General features: G+C 36.8%; 1 protein-coding gene across 11 annotated transcripts in view; it reads right to left on the reverse strand.

The window, feature by feature from the left end:
* LOC124082200 (platelet factor 4) overlaps positions 1-12,796 on the reverse strand; it is a 113,294-nt gene that overhangs the window by 98,114 nt on the left and 2,384 nt on the right. For 2 of the 11 annotated variants that reach the window (XR_009225342.1, XR_009225343.1), the window contains exon 2: positions 5,240-5,294. The exons of 2 other annotated variants lie outside the window; for them this stretch is intronic. The gene's annotated coding sequence lies outside the window, so the exon portion shown is untranslated. Of the gene's footprint in view, positions 1-5,061; positions 5,368-7,108; positions 7,368-12,796 lie in introns of those variants that run through there. 7 more of the 11 variants (XR_009225336.1, XR_009225337.1, XR_009225338.1 and 4 more) reach the window with 6 other exon arrangements.

The raw sequence follows: 12,796 nt of genomic DNA on the forward strand, positions 1-12,796 counted from the left end.
AACAGAGACGAGTGGGGGGAGAGAAAGGGAGAGAGAAGGGAAACTGTATGGAAATGGAAGGAGATCCTCATTGTTACACAAAATTACATATAAGAGTTTGTAAGGGGAAAGGGGAAAAAAAACAAGGGAGAGAATTGAATAACAGCAGATGGGGTAGAGAGGGAAGATGAGAGGGAAGGGGAGGGGGGATAGTAGGGGATAGGAAAGGTAGCAGAATATAACAGTCACTAATATGGCATTATGTAAAAATGTGGATGTGTAACCGATGTGATTCTGCAACTTGTATTTGGGGTAAAAATGGGAGTTCATAACCCACTTGAATCAAATGCATGAAAGAAAAAGAAGTAAAGACTACTTAAGATACACTTTTGTAAATCATCTAGCCCAGTATTTATTAATAAAATATGCTAAATTAATAATAGTAATGATTATTAAGGTGCCACCAAAATTCAATTATATATTTCACATAAAATAATCATGATTTTTGCTAGACTTACATCTATTTAAAGTGTTATTATAAATGCAATCTCAAATCTGTTAATGTTAGTGTAGTCGCTCGTGTATGAAAATAACTGGGATAACTAAAAAGTGGCTTTTTTCAAAATACAAATATTTGAAGAACAATTTGAAAGGAAAGTGACCACGACACTCGGAGCCACCAAGAGATCTTTATCGCGGTGTTGTCTGATCCACCAAAGGAAAAGAGGAGAGAGAGAGAGGGCCTGGCAGGAGAAGGTTTTTATAGCCCTTTGCTGTGCTGCTTAAGTCTAATAGGGTCTCTGCGTCTGCGAGCTGCCTTGTTGGCGTACAGTGATTGGGTCACACAATAGTTGCTAAGGGTGTCATCTCTGCCTTCAAGCAGATTGGGCATGGCCTAGGCACGAGTTTCAAATCGAAAACCAACAAGAGGAAGTAAAGGGAAAGGAGCCAAATAATTGTCTGGAGAAGGAAGGGCTAATGAAGGGTGGAGGTTGGGCACTCAGTTTTACCCTACAGCTAACATTTATCCAGCCTGTCCTGCAGCTAACACAATTCTTTCGGAATGCCTCCACTAAACCCCCCTTGGGGAAAAATGTCTTCAATTCCTTGTTTCAGGGAAATGGTATTTCAATAAACACTGTGATCTTGTAGTGGGCAAGGGCAGCAGACTGACCAGTTGAAAGAGAATAGGCGTATATCAAAATCCTCCAAGTTAGGATCTACTTGTTGCCTGTGATTCAGGATAGCCTCTTGGAATCCTGGTTGCTCCATCTATAAAGAGCTAATAATCCTTTGTGAATTTAGTGTAAGAATCAAATTAATTCATGCATAGAAAAGTCAGGAGGATACTGCCTGGTACACAAAACAGATCCTCCATATATATTTTAATTGTCAGTTTCTTAACAGCTTTGCCCAGCAACTATTCTTTATCATGACCTCCTCTGTAGCCTAAAGACCCACAAACCTAGACATTAATGTGAATATTAATAATTCCCATATTTATAAAACAATTTGGATTTTTCATAGTCATCTTTCATTGGTAAAGGAAATGCTAACTGGTTCACCTAAGGTCATACAGCTAGTCAAGACAGAACAGGGCCAGTGGATTTCTTCTTTAGACTCTTTATCCATTCTCTACTCCCTCCCACACAGCCTTTTGCACAGTATCCAGGGCATATGGCCAACAAGAAGTTCTTTTGAGAAAGGGAGAGTGTGCTAGGTCCATGAATTATGACTTTGGCCTAGAACATTTCAACATAAAAGCCTGAGGAGAGATTTAAAGTCACAAGAGGAAATCACTTCTGTTTTTCTGCCCTCTTCACTACTTCTCAAAACAGGTCTTCACCCAGGTTATCTGACTCATGTCCCTTGCTTCAGGCTTCTGGCTTATCTAGAGCACTGTGAAGTGTCAAGAACCAGAGCAGACAAACCACTAGAAACATCCAGACCTGGGCATACACTGGAGAGTAAAAATGTTTTAAAATCAGAATGTTATAGAAGATAAAATGTGTGTTTGCCAAGGGTATTAATCTATGTTCTCTTGCTATAGTGAAATACCTGAGGATGAATACTTTATAAAGAAAAGAAACCTATTAGCTCACAGTTTTGGAAACTGAAACTCCAAACAGCATTGCACTGCCTTTGACAAAGGCCCTGCTGACTGTACTACCTAACAGAGGATGGCATCATGATGGCAGTGTGTGCAAGAGAGAGATAGCACAAGGCAAAACAAGAGTCTGAAGTTCCATTAGAACTGTTAACCCCTTTTCCAAGGGCATGCCCACAATGACCTAAATACCTCCCACTAGGCCCCACCTCTTTAAGATCATACCACTTCCCAATACTACCACCTGGGAGACTAAGAAACTTAATCTCCAACACATGAATAATTGGGCAACACATTCAAACTATATTCAAAACCATAGCACCAAGTCTGTAGAACAACGCACAGCCAGACACTCCCAGGGCAGATGTGTTACTGCGTGGTATAAAACATAAAGATCTTGACTATATCCAAACAGTTCATTACAGATACTAACTTATTTGTTCTTACAGTCTAATCTCCAGTGGAATGTGTCAACTGCTAATTCAGAAATATCAACAACAACAAAAAAATCTTCTGATAAGGAAAAGCTAAGATTATTTGATTTACTCAACAAAGAAGGTACATTGACAGTGTTAATGTCTCAGGGGACATTAGGGGATCTAGGCTCAAAAGGTTTAACATCATTCTGTCAAGGCAGGGAACTAATTGGAATCAGGAGAAGTTGCTGGCACAACAGTTTAGGATTGGTGGATAGGAGAAGTGAGGGTCTTGAGAGGGACCCTGATAATCAAACTTCTGTCTGAGAAGTGAGGTACTAGGCCAGATGAGAAATTTGATGACCTGGATAAAGTGATGGGCAAGAATTTCCTGCAGCAAGCAGTAAAGTTTTCCTTTTAACTACAGTTTTACTTCTATGTAAGAATTTTCCTGGAATAGAGTTGCCAAGTTGACATAGTCTTAATTAAAAAAAAAAAGGCTCTAGGAATTTGTAGCCTCAACTTCTGGAACAGTTCCTACCATAAAATACACATTGTCTAATTATTTTAAACCCCATGATTAAAACCATGAACGACCTCTGATTATCCTGGTCCTAGGATATGTGGGGTTTGCTGGAAATGTGCAGATTATGGGGGCAATGTTGTCTCCTTCCACTCAGTTCTAAAACCTTTTCCCATTCTCTCAGGAATATTTAAGCCCTCTGAAAACATGCACACTTTACTGCTGTGGCATACAAGCTTCAGTTTCTGCTTAGGAAAAAACAGTGAGTTAGAGGATTGGAGTTGATTGGCAGAGCCAGTCATGGAGAATTCCTATTTGTTGTCTCTTAATAATAATTTGGGGAACAAAAGAATACCTCCCCAGCCCCAGGACATGTATCATGGGATGCCCAGATTTATGATCCTGGAGGGAAAAAAAAAAAGCCCTCATCTTGTAGTATTTCATTCCTAGAAACTTTACTTAGGCTTAAAAGTACTACGCACTGATCTGTCCAGTGAGAACAAACTCCTAAGAATCTATATAGTGTATGACAATTGGCTTAATGGTGAAATCAGAAAAAAAAAAACCAATAAGTGAAAGAGAAAATCAGCTAAGGGGAAAAATGTACAGCAGAGGGCCATGGGGATAGAAAACAGAGACACTAGGGAGTTATGTTCATATAGATCATGTTCCTCAGAGCTATAAGCTATAGTGCACTGTCAGATTAACTCTCAAAAAGAAAAAAAAGAAAGAAAAAGAAAAAAACGACAGATTTGTACCACTTACTGATTTCTGTGGTATAAATACTCTCACTTGGAACAAATTCCTGATACCAATAGTAAATCAGCTAACAAAGTTCCTGACAACTTAAAATTAAGTTTTTGTGAGTCTTATGAACTGGCTTGAGCATGAGAGGGCTAAAATTCAGCCTGACCCTGGGAATGATGACTCTCCAATTTAAAATACTTACATTTTTGGTTGGATATAAAGCTTAGTAGGTGTGAACCAACTGAACAAAGAACCAAAACAAATTTGCTAAGTCAGTCAATGCTGGTGCCATGTCAATATTTTAACTCTGTTGAGAATGTTGCCAAGCTGCAGCTCTTATCAGCAAGAGCATCAGAAGCAGGCACTTCTGCCTGGAAAAGTCCAGGTTGTATAACACTTTACGGTAGATCTCTATTGAGAAAACTTTCAGAGAGTGATGATATTAGATTGGAATGTGCTTCATTATTTTTCTTTTTTCTTTACTGGAAATTCTCAGCAGTTAAATTCTACAAGCAAGCAACTCATGATATAGTCACAGGCTTGATCAATGGAGCTAAATCACTGAAGAAAAGCTGAACATTGTGGTGCAAACTTGTTATACCAGCAACTGGGGAAGCTGAGACAGGAGGTTCACATGTTCCACATCAGCCTCAGTAACTTAATGACACCCTGTCTCAACCAAAACCAAAAAAGGGCTGAGGACATAACTCCATAATAGAGTGCTTGCCTGGTATGTGGGAAGCCCTGGGTTCAATCCCCAGCACCATAAAATAATAATAATAAAATTAAATAAATAAGTGCAATTAAAATTAAAGCAAAAATGGCTGTAGCTGTAGCTCAGTAGAGCACCCTGAGTTCAACCCACAGTGCTGGAAAAAAAGAAGAAGAAGTCACTGAAGACACATTTTTGCTCTCAGAAGGTTTTTTCCCCTATATCTTCTGCATCAATCATTTAGTTTTACAGAATTACTCATGTTTATAAGACACAAGAAGTATCACAATATAATAATTTGTGATTATATTGTTAAACAATTGTGATACCTTATAATATGTTCTTCTTCTAAAAATATTTGTATTTTATTCCATTATGTTTTAAATAATGTTTATAACCCAAAAATTAATTGTATGACTCCTAGAGGATAATGACTTGACTTGTAGATATAAAGTATTGCTCTCATCTTTTTGACAACAGAGCAAAGAGTTGTCATGTTGGAGTCTATCTTCTTATTAGTGCTATCTAAGATAATTTGAGAGCCAGTAGAGGTAAGATTCAATTAGATTGTACCTACCATCTGCCTCCAATCTCAATATCATATCCTGATCTACTATCAGAGAGTCGGGGAAATTCATTGATGCAGTATTTGGTGTTGAGATGATAAAGTAAGCAAGAGTAACTCAGTCAGTTTTCTGTCACTACAATAGAGTCAGAGACTAAAAAATTTATAAAGAAAATTTTGTCTCTCTCACAGTTCTGGAGACCAGAAGTCCAAGAGCATGGTGCTGGCATCTGGCAAGGGACTTCCTGATCCATCATAACATGGTGGAAGAGAAAGAGAGCACACGAAACAGAAAGTTAGCTCTGCTTATGCTTTTATTAGGAACCCACTCCTATTAAAACCAACCCCTTCTGAGATAAAAGCATAATCTATTCATGAGGGTGGAGCCTTCATGACCTGAGCACCTCTTAAAGGACCCACCTCTCAACATCGTTATAATAATTAAATTTCAACATGAGTAAAGGAGATGTTCAAACTATAGATGAGTACCTCCAGGCTGTTGAGAATCTTGTGGCAGCTAGCTATCATGGCCACATTTCTGTTGGGTTCCTAGTAGAAACTGGATTGAAGATTAATTTAATGCTTTGCTGAAAAGAAAAAAAAAATTCTAAAGTATACTCCATAAACTTAATTAAGATTCTTTGATCTTGTCTTTTCTTTCTAGTCACTTCTTCTCTTATATAGGGAAAGACTGGCTTTAAAGCAATAGACTTCTGAGTCAGTCTTGGATTTGAATATAACTCTACCTGTAACACCCTGTCAGTCAGTTTTCTTCACTACAAAGTAAGAATCGTACTAACCTCTTAGCATTCTTGAAATTATTAACATGACATTATAAATAACTCAGGAATTGAACTCATTGTTTAAGAACTGGAACTTACTAAATAAATATGATTTTCCTTCTCCTTTCTTGGTGCTTTACACCCAGAGCACATACTTCAATCATCTGTGGCTACAATCTTGAGCACTTACTAAGGAAACACAGGTGAGAAAGAGTTTTCCTTCAGCAGGACCACAATCCAAAGCTGAGGTACTATAGTCAGTAAACTTAATACAATGAATATAAATGATGTTTGGCAGAAAATCAAAATTTAAAAGCACAATTTTCAAATCACTATGTTGGTAATTTTATGAAGTAATCAGAATGTCTGGTAATGAGAAGCAATTGTAACTATTTAGTGAAAAAAAGAAGAAAAAATAAGCATAGGTAATCGTGTCAATTATTTATTTCTTCACCAGGTCAAGGGGATTAATTATACCACTGTTCATGGTATGGTGCAGCAAAACTTGGAAGAAAGCAGTCATTGGGTATAAACAAAGTTAGAACTAATAAAGTTTAATTACCAATAGTGTTGGCTAATTTGTCTTCTAGTCTGTAATTCCAAAGCACCATATTTAAAATCCCAATCAGATTTCTCTCTACTATCCGTTGTAATTATTTGTTTATCTTCCTTCCCCTAGAGGAGAAAATTTTATGCTCCCTCGTGAATCTAACATCTAGGAAAAAATGTCAACTGCAGGAGATGCTAAAAAATATTTTCAAATATTCATCAAGGGGAGGAAAGTAATGTCATTAATGTGAAATTTGGTAAGGACTATTTTATTGCTGAGATAAGTAGCCCAACTAAGAACTGATTAACAGCAGTGATGCCACTAAGTGCCTTATTACTGCCATGATCTGGTTTTCATCTCTCTCATAACAGTTTACAGATATGATACTTGCTCACTATGCTGTTATCAGCAGCAATGATTCTAATTTCAGTGAGAAGAATATGTAAGAACTTTCAGGGGCCTGCTGAAGTTTCTCTTCATCTGGCCACCCATGTCCTCCAATAACAATCCTGCAATATCACAAAATATGTTCATTAAATGATTTAAATGCATATATCCATATTTAATGTGAAGTATGCCAGAGGTGACACATAATTAAGTCTTTCTCCTTCTACTTTCTATCATGGTTACCTTCCACCTGTCCTAATTGGATCCCATGACTCTTTAGCCTCCATTTTAACACCTTCAAATGACACATTAGCTCAATCCCTAACAAGTATGGGCCTACCTTTGACATCATTATCTTCAGGATGGTGTCACATCCAAGATCACAGACACTGAAAGACCCTTTACACAACATTTTGTCCACAACCTCTTTTAGCTATTCCACTCACAAATTTATATTAAACATATTCAACTTCCCATGGAGAATGAAAATCCTTCAGAGATGCCCCATTTTGCCAATCTATCATATCTTCTATTTCACCTACTTCCATCGTGGTCTGGACTTACGGATAGTCATTTCTGCAAATAACTCTCTTTACACTTTATGCCTGGCTCATCCCTAATCCTTGCTCACTCTGTCTTCTTTCTGTTTTTGTCCTCAAGCTTCAAAATATTACTGGAGGAATGAAGTCATGTGAATTGGGGTCACTATAGTATAATGCTTTCTAACTTTAGGTGAGATTTCTCTGATATTTTGCAATACTTGGATTGCAATGTCAACTACAAATGTCAACCTTTGGACTTTCATTGCTGTTGGCCCCAAATCCTATCCACTCCTCTCAAACACACAGCCCTGTCATTAATCTATTCATTTAGTAAATAACCCGCCCTCCTACTTTACAATAATGACCCCTAATGTCACCTGCCTTCACCTTCAATATCTTTCTGTATCATCTTATTTTATATTGAGAAAACATTATCCCACCCTGATGTTCTTTGCTAAGTAGGAGCATTCCATAAAAATAACTTCAATTATGGAATTCCAAATTTATTTATGACTTAGTCCCTTAACTTTTATTTTAATTTTACTTTCTTTTTATTGTGGTAATGCACATACCACAAAATAATCTTAAGAATGAGTTTATTGGAATTGAGTATAATGTATAAATCACCACCATTCATTTCCAGAATTCTTTCATCTTGCAAGACTGAAATTCTCTATCCATTAAAAATAATCGTCTACTTTTACCTCACCCTGGCAATCACCATTTTACCTTTTGTATCTATGTCATTCCATTTGTGTGATTGTGTGTGTGTGTGTGTGTGTGTGTGTGTTTGGGAATTAGACCCAGGGGCACTCTGTCACTTAGCTACATCCCCAGCTCCCCACACCTTCTTTTTAACTATGATAACAGAGTCTTGATAGGTTGCCCAGGCTGGCCTTGAAATTGTGATCTTCTTGTCTCAGCCTCCTGAGACACGGGAATTACAAACATGCACCACCATGCTGGCTTCCTTCTTCTTTTAAAAGATAATTTAAGCTACTTCATTATTTTTCTTTACTTAACAATATTGTATATAGATTTACTTTCATGCACATTCTATAAATGTTAGCTTATTTTATTCTCATAACAATTCTATGAAAAATATTTTTAAGATTTTAAAAGGAGTATAAATGTTTAGATTGACTGTAAACAGGTGGAATGCAGAAGAGACAAAATAAATGAGACAGAACCAAGGAGAAATGCATGATCCAAGAGAAACAAAATAAGCTATATTCCTAATTTTCTAAGTTCCATCCTTGAGCAATGACTATTGCTATCCCCTGCCCTAGAAATCCATTGACTTCTCTCTGACTTTTTGTATGTACCCAATATCTACCACCACCATCACGAATTACCACCAGCTTACATACCTTTTATTTTGCTTTTGCTGGTTTGATAAGAATTCAATCACTTGTATCCAAACAATTCATTAATAAGACAAATATCAATGTATCAATGAGAGTTATGTAATATGAGATTATGCATATGATAAAACGTAAAGAAGGTGTACACACATACACATATACACACACACACAAAAATACCATGTTTAAATGTCACCTCCAAAACTGATGTCAAAAATTAATTGTCATTGTGATAGTACTAAGAGATGGAACTTTTAAGAGGTAATTAGATTATGAGAACTCTATTCTTATGAATGGACTGATGTCATTGTTGTGGGAGTGAGTTGGTTACAGAAAGAATGGAGCTCCTGATAAAAGGATGAGTTTGGTTCAGTCTCTTCTCCCTCATATGCTTGATTGCCCTCCTACCTTTCTCCATGAGATGATAGCAAGAGGTCCTTTGCCATCAGTTTCCATGACTGGATTGTACATTCCTCTCCTGCCTCCATTTATCCCCTTTCCCTATCTCACAGTTTAAGTTCCAGATATATGTTTTGCTCCAACTATGCACAATGCTTGTTCTAGCTTCAATGCCTTTGCTCATTGGGTTACTATCTTCTGGAACTTTGTCTTTACCCTTCAAATTCTCCCATTTTCTGGGAAAATCCTACCCATCATTTAAGAATCAACTCAAGAGTCATTTTCCAGAGATGATTCTCTGTAACTCTTCTCAAGATTCTGCCTACCCCTTTGAGAAATAAGGTTACAAACAGTTATTATAGGACCACCTCTGTGCTCCTATAATACCCAGGACACATTCTAATATGGAACATGCTAGGCTGTTTCATATATTTTATTAATACATCTGTCTTTCTTATTAGACTGATAGTTTGACAGTACTGGAATTCATTTTATGCCTTTTTTTTATTTTTAGGAGCTATTTTGATTCCTAATTCATGAATGAATAGATGAATTAAATTATTTAATGAATAGAGAATGAAAGGAAAAGCTCTAAATAATGGAGAGAACAATCTGTGTTAGAAAGATAATGTTAGAGCAACACAAAAAATAGAAGATTTTTCATTATGATTCTAACTATGAGTGATAGAACTTAAATTGTTTTAATGAAAGCATATATTAGTATACAATAATGAAGGTCAATGGATCAGATAAGGTAAAGCTGAATTCAGGTGATCAGCAATGACCCCAACAACCCTGCCTGTGTAGGTCAGGGCTTTCCTCTGTGCTTGCTCCATTTTTGGAAGTCTCTCACCAACAATGTCAAGCCCCCAGGTTATCATAGCTATCAGTTTAGTAATTTAAGCAAGCACTGAGAGCCTGTTAATTCCTTTTACTCTGGCACAACCATTTGGTCTCAGATTTAACGAAGCTTGGCATTTGTCTCACCTCAACCACATGGGCTGATAATGGTGGAGTCAACTCACCTTAACTACCACATAGACTGATAATGAATGGCAGAGGTAAGGATTTGTGGTAGAAAATCAGAGTTCTGTTTTAAGAAGAAGGTGGAAGGGTGAGTACCAGACAGGGACAAATTTAGAGATTGGAGACTAAAGACAATACAGATTGGAAGGGAAGTTAACACTGACACTAACCTGAGTGAGCGTCCTTGGACACAGAAATGGTAGATCTTGTAATCTACTGACATGTTCAACATTTTTATTTTCTCTTCCAGAACAGAGCTATAATATAATGAACTATGGGTATCAAGAAATGAAAGAGAAAGGATGGCAGTTATGTCAACAAAGTCCCCAAAGTGAGTCAGGAGAAAGCAGAACTTCACCACTCACTCTTGCTGCCCAAACAGCAATGCCAGTGCTCAGCATGGAGCACTGTCCCTAGATTGTACAGGCCTATCAGATTGGTGAAGGCGCTCCCCCTCTCACTGTCTTGACAAAGTCACAGTGAAGATAAGTGCTGGCAAAGCCGCTCTCCCACTGTCTTGACAAGGTCACAGTGAGGATGAATGCTGGCAAAGCCACTGGCTGGTGGGAAACCAAAACATGAGACCCTTTTTTATGTAATTGGGACTTTTCATTTTCATGCTCATGTTCCTGACAGGAGGCATGAGTATGTTAAATGCTAAACCAAATTAAATTTCAGATAGTTCACAACAGGTAGAACACAACACGTAGTTCATGCCTTGAAGGCTGTTCTACTACCTCTCAGCATATCAAGGATAAAACAGAAGGCCGGTCTTCTATCTCAGTACATTGAGGACAAAAGTGATAATGGACAACAATCATTTTCCGAAAGGTCACGAGAATTTTAGGCACCACATTGAGTATATCAACTAAGAATCAAGCCCATATTTCCAGCCTCTTAGAAAGCCTATTCATTATGCTTATTGCACAAAGCCCACCATATGTAGTTTTATTTTTGATTAAGGAAAAATCATGTTATATACTTAGGAAAGTTAAGACATATAAAGATACATTCTCCTCTTTTTTATAAACCATCTTTTACTTCACATAGGGACTTATGATGAGCATAGTTAACATTGGCGGTAAGTGGATTGATGTTTAGTACTTGATTTTACTGAGTTTACAAAGATATAAGAACTAATGCACCTTGACTAAGAAACAAAGAAACTCTTTGAGAAAGCAGCTCAACCAGTTTTATGAGAATGAATGTGGGAATTAATTAAAGTAGTTTTATAAGACATATTTTTAGAATAATAGAAATATTATTTTATTTAGATTCTTGGGTTTAGAATTCTTAAGTTTTTAGCTGTATGGGTTTCTGATATGTTTTAAGAATGGTTTCTAGGCTTTAAGAATGCTTCATAGACTTTAGGATATTTTAAGTATAAGATCTAAGGGGACTTCTTTAGATGGGAAGTTTAGATTAGAAATAAGGTGCAGGTGTATTTTAAACTTGAAGGTTAATGATAGGTTAGGAGACTTAGAGTCTGGTTACATAGTTTGGCATTAGTTAATAAGAAAATAGCATATCTTGGGAAAAATAGTACATCTTGGGAAAATCTGAAAAATGTAAATTAGTGACGTATTTTATTAATGATTCTGTACTCTTAATAAGTGATAAGTAAATGTCACATCCTGGAAAAATGTAAATTGATGTTACATTTTTCTATACCCCTAATGCTGATTAAGGAAATGTCACATCTTGGCAAAGTTTTGAAATTGTATAATCAATGACATATTCTGAATCCATAATGATGTGAAAAATTGCAATAAAAGATGACCCAGAGAAAGCTACATTAGAGCTCTCTCTCTCTCTCTGGAGATTGCTGCAACAGAATGACTCCTGTCTCATCCTTTTCACCGATGCCACTCATCCTTCATGACTCCCTGGACCCTGCTAGGGCAGGACCCTGGCATCAGATGGTACTAATCAAATCTGAAGGAGATCATAAAAATTACAGGTAAAATGGAATTTACTCAAATGCGCTTCTGTTTCAGGGATAACTTCATAAAGTTGTGTGTGTTAATAGTGGCATTCAGCTCATGTTAAAATGGAAGAAATTTATCACAGTAAGTAGGCCTCATAACACTGGTACTCTTGAAATTTTTTGAAGCATAGCATAAGACTCTCATCAATTAAATAACAGAAAGTAGAAGAAGGAAAGGAAAAAAATCTTTCTACTTCTTTTCTGAAGGCAAATGATTTTGGTTAAACATGTCCCTCGGAGTATCATAGATAATCCTACACATAACAAAACTGATTCTTAACATGTCTCATTTTTTGACAACTACAATAGATAAATTAAAATTATATTCTTCCTGAGAATTTACTTATATAAGTACTTGAGTAGAATTTTACTACATTTTAAAAGCATCCCCCCAAAGCTCCTATGTTAAAGAATTGGTTGCCAGTCTATGGTACTTTTGGAAGGTGGTAGAATCTTTAAGAAGTGGTGTGTAGTAAAGGGGAGTTAGGTTGTTAGAAGCATGCCCTTAAGGAGGATATTGGAACAATGACTCCTTCCTCTTTCTTTTTGCTTACCAGTTGCCATGGGATGAACAGAACTTCTCTATCATGGGCTCCCACAATGAAATATGGCCTTACCAAAGGCCCAAAATAACAGGACCAAGCAACCATGGACTGAAACCTCTGAACCTCTGTGAGCCAAAATTTCCTTCTTGTAAGTTGATTATATCA

This window comes from Marmota monax, unplaced genomic scaffold, assembly GCF_021218885.2.
Source record: "Marmota monax isolate L192 unplaced genomic scaffold, Marmota_monax_Labrador192_F-V1.1 WCK01_AAM20220418_F8-fsc00132, whole genome shotgun sequence".
Taxonomy (NCBI): Eukaryota; Metazoa; Chordata; class Mammalia; order Rodentia; family Sciuridae; genus Marmota; species Marmota monax.